General features: G+C 40.1%; 1 protein-coding gene across 1 annotated transcript in view; it reads left to right on the top strand.

The window, feature by feature from the left end:
* Myo3a (myosin IIIA) overlaps positions 1-13,294 on the top strand; it is a 180,268-nt gene that overhangs the window by 24,209 nt on the left and 142,765 nt on the right. The window lies entirely within an intron of this gene.

The raw sequence follows: 13,294 nt of genomic DNA, 5'->3' as shown, positions 1-13,294 counted from the left end.
GAGCAAGGCAAGAACTGAGGGAGGTCCTGGATGACATAATTCAACCCAAAGATCAATTACTTTTCTGCCTCCTTTTTCTCTGTTGTGTAACATGGAAAATTCCCATGTTTACCAAGCCGGTTGTTTCTGTGCGGTAGCCCAAGACACAGTGCGTCCCTCATCTGAACAGCTGCTTTTCACTTCGAAGGTGAATTCTGTACTTTGTCATGTTTGAACTTCTAAGCCTGTGACGTTGATGACAGTATTCCAGGATATCTCAATGTTGTTCTGAGACATTCTCTCCTTTCCTTCCTGTGTCCCAACTTGTGCTCCAAGATCCTGTGAATTTCTTTATTTTTAAATTTATTACACAATTTATTTGGTCTTATAGGTAAGTTAAGACACTCAGAAACATATGTGGATAGGCAGAGTCCTTACGATCAAGGCTGTGCCTCATTCTATTCTGGAGAATTATTGCTTTGAACATAGCAGTTCACTGAATATGAATTGAATCAACAAATTTTATTTCATTTGGCATTCTGAAAACTGAAGCTCAACAAAGTTGGCTGATTTAATTTCAAAGTTACTGTAAAGTCCGAGTCTGTAATGCCCTCGTGGTTTGAGTTACCCAAGGCTTGATTTTCAGGGCATGCACAGCTCTGGATGAATAGCACGCCCATTTCAGAGCACGCACAGATCTGGATGAATAGCACGCCCATTTCAGAGCACGCACAGCTCTGGATGAATAGCACGCCCATTTCAGAGCACGCACAGCTCTGGATGAATAGCACGCCCATCCCATATGCCTTGCACAGCACTGTTTGTCTCACATGAACTTCTGCAAACTGATTAGCAGCACTGAGATTCACAGTGAATACCTGAGTCATAAACCGGGTGCAGCCAGTCTGTGCTGCTGACTGAGTTCAGAGCCATATTACTAGATGATCAGGCAGGTTATGGTGTAATAAGGACTTTTGTTTTGAAATTCAAAATAGCAAGAACAATGAAACACTTTGCCCCATTGTGCCACAGGAAGGACCATTATTCTTCCTAGAAAATAATGCTTTTTTCATTCTAAGACATACCTGGTGGAAAACTTAATACTGAACTAAGAGCTTGCTCTCAGACGCATAATCTGTATTAAGAGATGTTTAAAAATAGCTATAAAACTCCAGACATTAAAGAAAAATCTGATAAGCCAGTGGCCTTGACAAATGTATTTTCAGAGATATTTTCCAAAGTCTATTACAAAGCTATATTACAAGTAAGATGGTTGCTCTTTTGGTTGTTTGTTTGCTTATTTGTTTGTTTTCTTTAGAGTTTTAAACTTTGTATCGTCCAGGAAAGAACTATGTTAAACTTTACTCCCAGCCCTAGGTAACCTTGTGTTAGACATCTTTACAAATACATGGATAAGAGCAAAACAAGAGCTTTGATTTTAGATTATTTTGTTTGTAAACTTTCAGCGATCATTAGAAAATAGGGCCAGTTGTCTATTAAATGTGTTCTTGGTGTCCAATGCCCAAGGCACATTATTTGCATGTAAGATAATGTTTATATTTTCCTTTTCTATGGTGAGCAGATATAGAATTTGGTTCACTAAAATGGGCAATAGGGTTTTTATGATTAAAAACTCGAGGTGGTAGGTATACATATATGTAACAATGCTCATTGAAAGAAGAAATAATAAGATGTAGTAAAGCACAAACTGCAACATCTAACACAAGAGCAACATCCTCATTTGATGTGTAAGTCAAAGTTTCTGAGATGGATTCTTCTTGGAACAAAAGGATTTAGAATAAATCTTACTTTATTTTCTTGCATCCTAAAGTGTCCTCAGAGCTCGTTAGGGTCACTGAAGATAGTGGCTGTTAGTCAGGTCATGTACTTAGATCAAAGGATTCAGAACTAGGTACCACCAGTAAAAGAGACCGTGCACTGTTTGTCTTTCTGGATCAGGGTAACTTCACTCAGTATAATATGTGTGCTTTCATCTATTTACCTAAATATTCCATGATGTCATTTTTCTTTACAGATGAGTATTACTCCATAGTGTATATGTGCCACATTTGCCTTCTCCATCTGTTGGAGGATATTAAGGTTATCTCCATTTCCTAGTTATTGTAAACAGAGTAGACATCAACACGAGTGAGCAAGTATATGTGGATAGGATAATAAGTCCTTTGGGTTTATGCCAGGGAGTGCTATAACTGGGTCATATAGTAGATTTACTTTTAGCTTTTTGGTAATTCTCTACACTAGTTGCCGGAGTGGCTGTACCAGTTAGCAATCTCACAAGCAGTGAATGAGGGGTTGATCCTCTTCCCCTACATCCTCAACAATGTGTTTTCAAGTTGTTTCCATTCCAAGCAGAGTAAGATGAAAGCTCAAAATAGTTTGAGTTTGCATTTTCCTAATTACTAAGAGTGTTGGACACATTTTAGATTTTTTATCCATTTTTATTTCCTGTTGTTTAAGAACTCTGTGTTCAGACCCACTGCTCAGTTCTCAGTTCTGTCATTTGTTTTCTTGACTCTTTGTCTTTTGAATTCCTTATATATTCTGGATTTTAATCTCTGACAGATATGTAACTGGGAAAGATTTTTCTCTCACTCTTTAGGCTTCCTATTGACTTGATTGTTTCCTTAGCTTTACAGAAGCTTTTTAATTTTATGAGGTACCATGTGTCAATCATTGGCCTAATTCCTGTACAAATAGATCCTATTCAGAAAGTCCTTTCTTATGCCTGTATCTTGGAGGGTGGTGCCTGTTTTTTCTTCTAGTCATTTTACATGTCATATTTCACATTGAGGTCTTTGATCCATCTGGAGTTGATTTTGTGCTAAGTGATAAATATGCCTCTACTTTCATTCTTTTACATGTGGCAAAGCTAAATAAATTCTATAGGTTATATATGCAGGTGTACATATAGCATTCCAGACACTAGGAAAAGTTTGGTCAGCAAGAGACATAACAACAACAAAAAAATTACAAGTATATAAGACACTTGTCTTAGGCTGACTTCTTTACAATGAAATGCTCCTCAGAACAGCGGCTGGATGTGTTTGAGATGGCATGTCTCAGGAGGATTCTAGGCATCACACGAAAAGATAGACTGCACAATTGACATTAAGAAACATCTCCACCTACAGAAGGAAGTAAACTACAGGATACGGCAAAGGAACCTTCTGCCATGTTATGAGAATGAATGATGGCACTGCTTGGAGGACTCCATGAGATAAGGTGAAGAGGAAGACCCCAAAAAATGCTGGATAGACAGTATAAAGGAAGACTGGAGAACCTTATGTATGACAATAACACAAGCATCTAAGACTGCCCGGGATAGGAACAACTGGAAAACTGCCATAAATGGGCTATCCATGCATGCTTAAGCATTGCCAGAACATAAAATGATGACGATGACGACAATGATGATGATGATGATGATGATGATGATGATGATGATGATGATGCATACATATGCATGTAACAATAATAATGAAAGGAACTGTGAAATTGGAAGGGGAGGGAGGAGTTGAAACTAGGAGAGGGAGGGACAATAGTGATGTAAATGCAGTGCTCATATATGAATTACTCAAAAATATAAGCCTATTTGAAAATAAGGATATTTATATTTCATCTCCTATCTGACACATGGTTGTTCTGTTATTAAATAAGAATTTCCAGGTGTCCCTTTATGTTTCTAGTAAATAGTTTTTTTTACTACAGCAAAGTCAGTATTATTTTAAGTATTAAGAAATATAATTACACAAAAGTAGGACTTAGCTTGTTAGTACTAAGCATAAACATAGTCTGTCTGAGAACAGTTTTTGTGGTTAAGGGGGACATACAATTGTGGGAAGCCACCAGACCTCTTAGAGAGCTAGGAGACTAGTGAGCTGGTCAAAACTTTTAATGAGCTGCATCAGTGGTCATGGGTGCATGGTCAGTCAACAAACAAAATGAGCTCCCAGGAGGTAACTTCTTTAGGCCGGTAAGCTAATGTTGAAAAAAGCTGTCCTTATCTAGAATATAAACTGAAAAAGAGACTCGGTTTAAAGACAGCCCGCAGCTTTCCTCTCTGTGGAATTTTCCCTGGGGAAAGTCCTTTCTAATAGGACATTTAGCATTTGGGCACAGGAGCACGAGATGACATCTCGTGATTTACTTAGACATCGTTCTTATGACAGAGTAGTTTATGCCTTTAAATCTCTCATTATCCACATGCCCCATTTTATATTAAATCCCTAGAGTGTAATATAGGTCAAAGAGAAGTCGTGACTTAGTCATTAATAAGCCACTTGTTAGGATCAAATGAGGAAGGTGCGCTTGAATTTGGAGACTAAAAATATCCCTTTCTTTCTTCCTAAGCATTCAGAAAGAGCCGTTAGTAGGTGGGACAGGCAAGCACTGGAAAGGGGTTCCTTTTCACACAACTTAGGTCCCAACAGAGGTCAGGAAGTTGTCTGCACTGGGAGGGGATTAGTTATGGTGGTATAGGATGGGGTCATGGGTTCCCAAGTGGAAGGAGAAGGGCATCTATGAGGGGTGGTAGTGGTGATGTCAAGTGAATTTTCAGGCCTAAAATGAGGTAGATGCAGCATCTGCATAGAGGTGGGGGTGGGGGCTAGAGATTGCAGCCTCGACAACCTCAGGAAATTAACCAGGACTTCTGCCTGATTGAGAAAGGAATTCTCAATCAAATATGGAGAAAGATAAATATATGTATAGGTATCAAAATAAATATAATACAAGTCCCATGCTCAGGAGAGGTCAGCCAACACAGATTAGATAGCTTTCGTGTATTTTTTTTTAAAGAGAAAGAATGTAAAGTTGGGTGTTTAGGGAGGTGGGGAGGATCTGAGAGGAGCTGGGGGAAGGGAATGCATGTAATCAAAATATATGAAAATTTCAAAGAATAAATAAAACCATTATCTTAAAATAAAGAATGTGTATTGTGAAATGTATATATGTGTGACTATTTCCTTACCATCTCCACTAATGAGACGCTCAGCTCTCGTCTGGGTTTGGTTTAAAATAACAAGGCCTTTAGAGGAAGAATTGTTTTAGGGTTGTGTCAGATAGCCTGGGACCTATTTTGTCCAAAACATTATAACTTCTCAATGAATGAGGACCCATGTCAAAGGAACACAGATGTCAACTTGGAGCAAGATCCACTCATCAAAACTCCAATCATTTGAGCATTAAAATAATAATAATGGTGTAACCATAGAAATCCATTGAACAAAACAGAAGTCTGTTAGTCCACACTGGCACACATATGTGCATGAATAGATCTCCTATCACAGATAAAGACAGAAGGAATGGTGGCACTCCAAGTCATCATTTATCTGTCACCATAGTGATAATTAATTTATCCAATAGATGTCTATGTTAATGGGTCAAATTTTGAATAGAAATAGATTAGTCTCAGACATGATATACCTGTCCACAAAGTGTTTATTAGGCAAAAAGGTGAAAGAGAAATTTTACGAAGGAGATGTCTATAGACAGGTGTCAATCAAGTCAGAATGAGCATGGATGGTCACAGGAAGAATGAAATTAGTTGACCTGACGGGATGAGCCCTGTGTCACATCATTGTATTCCTGCCAAAGCTCAAATCATGGCATAATTTCCACCAGTTCAAACTGGGGAGTAGTCTATGAACTAACAGGCCTAAAATTTACCAAATGCCCAGATTTTGAGATTCAAGGAACTATAGAGGATCTGGCTAGACTGCAGATCATAAAGACAGCAACACAAAAAGAGAACACGATCTTGGTGCATTTTGTTTTTGCTGTAATTTTGGTAGCATTGTTGAAACTTGAGGTTTGTAGATTACGTGATAGAATTTATGAGTTAAAACCTAACAATTTTGATGATCACAAAGTAGGACTATCCTTGTTTGTAGTAATTACAGACTGTTTAGGGACGGGAGAGGTATTGTTTTGGGGCCATCTACTACCAAATGAGACAGGGCATTAAAAAAACAAAAACCAAAATGAAATGAAAATTTTGTATCTCTTTTGCCAACTTTTCACTAACTCTGGGATTAGGTCAAAATAAAAATGGAAGGCCAGGTGTGGTGGCTGTCATCTTTCATCCTGGCATTTGGAGGCAGAGGCAGGGGCAGGTAGATCTTGGCCTTTTTCTGTGAGTTCTAGGTCAGAATGGTCTACATAGAAAGTTCCAGGCTAACCAGGGCTTAGTAGTAAGACCCTGAAACTAAGAACAGCAATGACAACAAACAAAAACAACAAAACAAACAATGCAAACCAAAGTTCCTTTCAGTCTATGTGCCCGCTGAGACCTCACAGTCATCCTCTAGGGTCTTTACAGGAAGCAGAACTCGTGTCGGCTCCGACCAGAAAAGCTCAACTGTATCAAAACCTTCCAACTTTCATTGATTTGGGAGTATCTGAAATTTCTCCCTTCTTAGTGGAGGATAACTGAGCAGACATAGAATTATCAAATAGGAGAGTTCTAACCATTTCAGTTCCACTAACTCTGGCTTCACAGTTCCTGCAGAGCGATGAACTCCCAATCTTGCTGTGGGTCCCTGTTATGTGAAATCACTGTCTTAGTCTCTTCCAAGATTCTGCCTCAGACAGTCTTGGTGGAGGTGGGAGCAGGGCAGTGTCCTTTGTCTCCCCTTACTTACAGTTTAGTGGCTTTTATATGTGCTTGCATTTGTCTTCCATAGGATTTGGAAACATTTGAGCCATTATGTTTTGAATAATCTTCCCCCTTGAATCCTAATGCATCTATGTGTCTACATGAAGGCATTTCATGAATTCCTGGGCTCTGTTCACTGCAATCTTTCATTGTGTTCGCATGATTGAAAATTTCAGTTGTCTTCCTTCAAACTCACTGATTCTTTTTTTCTTTTTTTTCCCATTTTTTGGTTTATTTTTTTATATTTTAAAATTTCCATCTCCTCCCCTTCTCCTCCCCCTTCCCTCCCCTCCCCTCCACCCATACCCCCCTCCCTCTCCAGGCCAAGGAGCCATCGGAGTTCCCTACTCTATGTTAAGACCAGGTCCTCCCAACTCCCCCCAGGTCCAGGAAGGTGATCGACCAAGCTGAGAAGGCTCCCACAGAGCCCGTCCATGCAGAAGAATCAAAGCCCAGCCCCGTTGTCCTTGGGTTCTCAGTCAGCCTCCACCGTCGGCCACATTCAGAGAGTCCGGTTTGGTCTCATGTTCCATCAGTCCCATTCCAACTGGAGTTGGTGATCTCCCGTTAGTTCTGTCCCACCATCTCCATGAGTGAACGCACCCCTCACGGTCCTGACTTTCTTTCTCATGTTCTCTCTCCTTCTGCTCCTCATCAGGACCTTGGGAGCTCAGTCCGGTGCTCCAATGTGGGGCTCAGTCATTTTCTTCATCTATTGCCAGGTGGAGGTTCTATGGTAATAAGCAAGAAATTCATCAGTATGGCTATAGGAACTGGCCTTTTCAGGCTCCCTCTCCTCAGCTGCCCAAGAATCTAGCTGGGGGCGTCTCCCTGGAAACCTGGGAACCCCTCTAGGGTCAAGTCTCTTGACAACCCTCACAGGGCTCCCTAAATTAAGATATATGCTTCCCTGCTCCCATATCCACCCTTCCTGTATCCCAAGCATCCCATTCCTCCCAGCTCCCCCCATTCTCCCCTTCACGCTTTTCTCTCCCCATCTTCCCTTGGCCCCGTCTCGCCCAACCCTCAAGTTCCCAATTTTTGCCCGGCGATCGTGTCTACTTCCAATATCCAGGAGGATTACTATATGTTTTTCTTTGGGTACACCTTCTTATTATCTTCTCAAGGATCCCGAATTATAGGCTTGATGTCCTTTAATTATGGCTAGAAACCGATTATGAGTGAGTACATCCCATGTTCATCTTTTTGGGTCTGGGTTACCTCACTCAGAATAATGTTTTCTATTTCCATCCATTTGCATGCAAAATTCAAGATGTCATTGTTTTTTACCGCTGAGTAGTATTCTAACAAGTATATGTTCCACAGTTTCTTCATCCATTCTTCCACTGAAGGGCATCTAGGTTGTTTCCAGGATCTGGCTATTACAAATAATGCTGCAATGAACATAGTTGAACAAATGCTTTTGTAGTATGATTGGGCATCTCTTGGGTAGATTCCCAAGAGTGGAATTGCTGGGTCCTGGGGTAGGTTGATCCCGAATTTCCTGAGAAACCGCCACACTGCTTTCCAAAGTGGTTGCACAAGTGTGCATTCCCACCAGCAATGGATGAGTGTACCCCTTACCCCACAACCTCTCCAGCAAAGGTTATCATTGGTGTTTTGGATTTTAGCCAATCTGACAGGTGTAAGATGGTATCTCAAAGTTGTTTTGATTTGCATTTCCCTGATAGCTAAGGAGGTTGAGCATGACCTTAAGTGTCTTTTGGCCATTTGAACTTCTTCTGTTGAGAATTCTCTGTTCAGTTCAGCGCCCCATTTTTTAATTGGGTTAATTAGCTTTTTAAAGTCTAGTCTCTTGAGTTCCTTATATATTTTAGAGATCAGACCTTTGTCAGTTGCAGGGTTGGTGAAGATATTTTCCCAGTCAGTAGCCTGCCTTTGTGTCTTAGTGACAGTGTCCTTTGCTTTACAGAAGCTGCTCAGCTTCAGGAGGTCCCATTTATTCAATGTTGCCCTTAATGTCTGTGTAGCTGGGGTTATACGTAGGAAATGGTCTCCTGTGCCCATTTGTTGTAGAGTACTTCCCACTTTCTCCTCTATCAAGCTCAGTGTGTTCAGATTAATATTGAGGTCTTTAATCCATTTGGACTTGAGTTTTGTGCATGGTGATAGATATGGTTCTACTTTCATTCTTCTACAGGTTGATATCCAGTTATGCCAGCACCATTTGTTGAAGAGGCCCTCTTTCTTCCATTGTGTACTTTTGGCTCCTTTATCAAAAATCAGGTGTTCATAGGTTTGTGGTTTAAGATCTGGGTCTTCTATACGATTCCATTGGTCGACTTCTCTGTTTTTATGCCAATACCAAGCTGTTTTCAATACTGTAGCTCTGTAATAGAATTTGAAGTCAGGGATGGTAATGCCTCCAGAAGTACCTTTATTGTATAAGATTGTTTTGGCTATCCTGGGTTTCTTGTTCTTCCATATAAAGTTGATTATTGTCCTCTCAATATCTGTGAAGAATTTTGAGGGTACCTTGATGGGGATTGCATTGAATCTATAGATTGCTTTTGGTAGAATTGCCATTTTTACTATGTTGATCCTCCCATCCACGAGCAAGGGAGATCCTTCCATTTTCTGGTATCCTCTTCAATTTCTTTCTTCAAAGACTTAAAGTTTTTGTCAAATAAATCCTTCATTTCCTTGGTTAGAGTTACTCCCAGATATCTTATGCTATTTGTGGCTATTGTGAAAGGTGATACTTCTCTGATTTCCCTCTCTGCTTCCTTATCCTTTGTGTATAGGAGCGCGACTGATTTCTTGGAGTTGATCTTGTATCCTGCCATGTTACTGAAGGAATTTATCAGCTGTAGGAGTTCTTTGGTGGAGTTTTTGGGGTCACTTATGTACACTATCAAATCTTGAAATCTTGCCACTTAAAAGTGTGTTTAGTTCTTTTTCTTTCATGACTTTGATGAAATATCGACAGAAACAGGCTTACATTTTAAAAGCACACCACAGCAGAGGACATGGTGGCATGAATATACAGGGAGGAATTCTCACACCCAGGCAGACCAAGAAGCAGAGGGCAAGGAACACTAGCACCCTACCTACTGTCTCCTTTTGACCTTTCTATTCAGCTTGTGACTGTGGCCCATACTACATTTAATCCAGACTTCCCTCTCTACTTACACGTCTCTGGAAACACTCGTACAGACAACCCAAGGAGAGACCTCATTAATGATTTAGGGCAGTGGTTCTCACCCTTCCTAATGCTGTGACCCTTTAATACAATCCCTCATGTTGTGATGACCTCCAACAATAAAATTATTTTCATTGCTGCTTCATAGATGTTATTTTGGTATTGTTATGGATAGCAATTTAAATATCTGTGTTTTCCAATGGTCTTAGGCAACCCCTATAAAAGGGTCACTTGGCCCCCAAAGAAGTCTCAGTCCATAGATTGGGAACCACTGCTCTAGGTATTTCTCAATTCAACCAATTTGACACTCAAAATTAACTATCACAATGAATTCCTTCTTAGACTTTTTTTAAAAAAAAAAATGGTCTGCAATTTCACTGAGACCCAAGTATTTCTGTCTTTGTTTAGTTCTTTGAGCATGTTTGGATAGTCCTGCTCAAAACCTTTGTTTAGCAAGCCCATCATCATTCTGTTCTTTCTCAGGCATGCTTCTTGTGAGCTTACTTTTTTTTCTTTGTCATTATCCCCATGTCCTTTGTATGCCTTTAGATTTGTTTCTGCCACTGGAGCTGGTTCTTTATGTCTGGTGATATAGAAGTTCTAAAAAGCAGACTCTTCCTTCCCCAGGGTTTGCTGAGGGGAGTGTGCACATACACGCTTTGCTTGCTTCTCTCTGCCAAAGGTCACCCTGAAATATAAACATAAAATCTTCTTATCTCTTTTCAAGCCTGTTGTCCTTTTTCTCATCTAAGTCCCCACCTTTGTCTTCATTTGTGTTTTCTTTGCCACAGCTAGGGATCAGATTGCAGGCCTTGTGTAAGACAAGAGGAGCACTCTACCCCTGAGCTATACTCCCAGCCCTGTGGGTACTTCTGAAAGTTCTAGGCTCTCATTGTTTCCATTTCAAAAATGAAGAAGTTCAAGAGGGACACACTAGGTGAAAGTTGCCTTTAGTTTTGGGCTTCAATAGAGTTGACCTTGCAGCTATAGCGGGGAGGGAAGGACTCCAAAACCACAGCAGAGGTTCTTCCTAACCCTCCAGAAAGTAAATGCAGGGGGTGTGGTCTGATTTCCCCAAGACACAACATCTGGTTCTCTTAAAGCTGTGGCTAGAATGTCTAAAACCTAACAGAATTCATTTCACAGATTTACTCACAAGGCTGGGGACTCTTGGTCAGCCCTAAATTTGCAGCGTAAGCTATGGCAGCAGTAGGGATTTGGAGAGTTGGGGGGAGTCCCATAGGCTGATTGAGTAAGGCCCACCTACATTGCAGAGGCTTGATCTGATTGTAGTCCATAAGGGTAAATGCTGATTTACCCAAAAATCACCTCCACAGAAATATCCACAATATTGTTTGACCAAGTATCTTTGCACCATAATCCCATCAATTAGACACATGACAGTAGCGACCGCACTGCCTTAACCTCAACTGCAGAATGATACTCTTAGCGGTATAAGGTATTTTATGGCCTCTTACAGTGAAAATTATATATATATTATAAAATTATATATTATATAATATATTTTATAAAATTATATATGCACATACATACATATATATTTTAATTCAACTCCATTCAGTTTTATCATTGTTGTTTAGAATTTTGCTTTAACAATGTCTGTTTAAAATTGTCTAGAAATAACATATTAGATATTTCTGCCATCTCTCTGAAACCCTGAAGAAATTCCTGAGCAGCAGTATAAATCCTATGTATTTCTCTACCTGGACCTGGGACTTGTGAAATCGGAACAGCCAGCAAGGCTTTTTCGCTGGGCCTAGAATAGCCTGAAAATTCCCCAGCAAAGCAAAAGGATGGAGATCATTAGCATAAACCTGTGTTGCGTCCCTGTAGCTGTGATTCTGAGTGGATTTCTACTGCCTGTTCAGCGTGATCTCTGTTTGGCCTCCTGCTCCTTTCCATAATGTCTCCCCATCCTAAATTTTCTGCCTGGAATTTTCCTCCCTTCAGCGTCTTCTCTCTTGAGGTGATTGTGTAACTATTCACTTTGGTGACTAATTCCTTTTGTTACTCTCTGGACAAACCGCCTTTCCTAATCTTTTTACTTCCTGGGGCTACTGAACTCATGCTTTAGGTCCTTGTGGCTTTTTAAAGTAATTTATGCCAATTATCCACAGTTCTGTGCTTTTAATCTTCTTAGCTGTTTTTCTTGCGGGAATTTATGGTGAGTAAAAATGCAGCTCACCCCCCTCAAAAAAAACAACAACAACAACAAAAAAAAAAACTGCTTCTGCTCAGCTTTATTTCATTTGCCTGGAAGTAAGACTTTGACAAGCTGTCTGTGGGGTTGAATCTCGGTGAGTGAAATGATCTTGAGGCATAGTGGGAACTGGAGAAGCATCTCGAATGTGGGCTCTAACAAATGCCTCCTTGGGTCCTGCTGTCTCAGAATGGGATGAGCTCCTGTTTCTAACCTCACAATCACCTCATCTTCTCAAGAATACCTTTCTCACATAGTTGCATTGTTCACTTATTTGTGTGCTTGTGTTTTCTTTGTTTACCACAGTTTTCTCCTGAAGGAGTGATGTGTAACTTGTTTTTTTAAAAGATCTTCAGTGACACCAAATGATGCAAGAGTCTCCAAGGGTGTTGTAGTCTAATACCTGAGCCCTGCCAGTGGTCTTTGTCAACACCCGTGTGTGTGCAAACTACTGTTCACATTCAAGAATAGTTATCCCTCTGTCAAGTTATTATTGTAATGGCATCCTTTAAAATAGCTGTCAGCAGAGAGAACCACCTCTGTTTCTATAGGCAGTGTCCTTATTTAGATTTCTTTTTTAATCATTCAGGCTATTTGATTAGAACCCTTGGAGGCCAACTGTTTGCCTCAGAAAATCCTTAATGGCATATGAATATAAACTAGAAATGTAATACAGTTTCCTATAAGCACAGAGCCTCTAAGCCTTAAAAATTCAAGATTGCCTATTGTCCTCGTGAATTTGCTGTTTAAGATCTAAAGTCCCTAGGACTTTGTGTTTAGAGTTCCTTTGTTCTAAGCTATATAAACTATCTCTGACCAGTGTTAAACCAGGATGTTGTGGACAGTACTGGCTGCTCAGGGAACCGAGGGAGAAGTTGGGGGTGTGGCTACTTTGGACCTCAGGAGGGAATGAACCTTCTTGCTGCCGGCTAAACTCTAATACTTTGCCCTCTTAAGTGTCCCTATGCATAATTCACATTTTTAAAAGAAACATAACAGAATGCCAGGATCATATGCTATGCTTCTATATTCTGTCCTTAGCGTTCCTCCCATTCACATTCCTGTGTCGTGTAGAAGGATGTTCCTTGAAAGCCAGCTTTGTGTATGAATTCCAACACTAGCTCAGATGTGACCACTTACCAAAAAAAATGCCACTTCTTGTGGCATAATCTTATGCCTAGAAAAAAATGTTAATTAGCTTAAAAAGTCACTTTCCTACTAGAAAAAAACCTTGATTTTTATTTTGTTATGTGTG

The sequence above is a fragment of the Arvicola amphibius genome, chromosome 6 (assembly GCF_903992535.2).
Source record: "Arvicola amphibius chromosome 6, mArvAmp1.2, whole genome shotgun sequence".
Classification (NCBI taxonomy): Eukaryota; Metazoa; Chordata; class Mammalia; order Rodentia; family Cricetidae; genus Arvicola; species Arvicola amphibius.
Note: the sequence above shows the minus strand (reverse complement) of the source record. Positions and strands in the feature narration are given on the sequence as shown.